Source organism: Hippocampus comes, unplaced genomic scaffold, assembly GCF_001891065.2.
Source record: "Hippocampus comes isolate QL1 unplaced genomic scaffold, H_comes_QL1_v1.1 scaffold41, whole genome shotgun sequence".
In the NCBI taxonomy this organism is placed as follows: domain Eukaryota; kingdom Metazoa; phylum Chordata; class Actinopteri; order Syngnathiformes; family Syngnathidae; genus Hippocampus; species Hippocampus comes.
The window spans coordinates 3,525,639-3,526,695 of NW_017805153.1; positions in this window are offsets into that span (position 1 = coordinate 3,525,639).

Genomic DNA, 1,057 nt, shown 5'->3' on the forward strand with positions numbered 1-1,057 from the left:
GGCATCTTGATAATTAAGAATTCTGAAACTCAAAAGTATAATGTTTCAAGGGTAAATGTTTGAAAACTATGCATTAAGAATGAACATTACATCAGCAGCTGTGTACTCCAGGTTTATTCCAAAAAATAAATGGATCAACAACTGGTGTACTCATGTGGCATCATAAGAGTATTTTTTTTTTCCAATCTCACACTGCAAAGATTAATTGACTGGTAATCATTAATACAGGTAAGTGTTGATGTGGCTTTACATCCTCTTCCCAAGACGATGCATGTGTAATCTACGATCAATTTGACGGAAGAATTTAACACACGTCATCATTAGTTCTACCAACAGTTAACATTAGCATTACTACACCTTGTGATGAATGTTTTATTCATAAAGTTACCATGCTACAACCAGTAAATTATAGAATAACCAATACTGTTTCATAATATTTTTCATAGCGATTAGCCTACAAATCTGATGACCAACTTGCCTTGTAATCGTACCTCACGTCGTATCTCGCTCTCGTGTTCTGTGCATACATTCCAGGTGAGTTTAGTGATACGCCCTTTGGACCATTCATACGAAAAATCAGACGAGCATTCCCATTTCTTAAATGTCATAATTAGTAGACCTTTGTGAGTTTTTTTCGCCGCCATCTCAAACTTTCATCCGCGCGATTCCTCAGTTTGCGGACTAAAATAGCAACCCGCATGCGCACATAACGTTATCTGTTGCGTTATGTGGTTTTTTTTTTTGTTGTTTGTTTTGACTGAGAAATTTCCTTGCGTCCCAAAAACGTCTGCCATTCATTTACGAATGTGATTACACTTTAGTTTTCATATTTAAATGTTCAGATATTAAGATTTGAATGAGGCAAAATAACATGCTTTTTCTCTCAAATATATTGTTATAATCATTTGTTTCAGATGTACTGTAATTATTTTCTGTATAAAAATTAATTTGGTGTTCAAAAAGTCTTTTTTCAAACTGGAGTTTTGAAAAAAAAGAGGGGGTCGTCATATAATCAGGGCCGTCTTATATTCGGGCCAATACAGCATCTCTCTCTCTC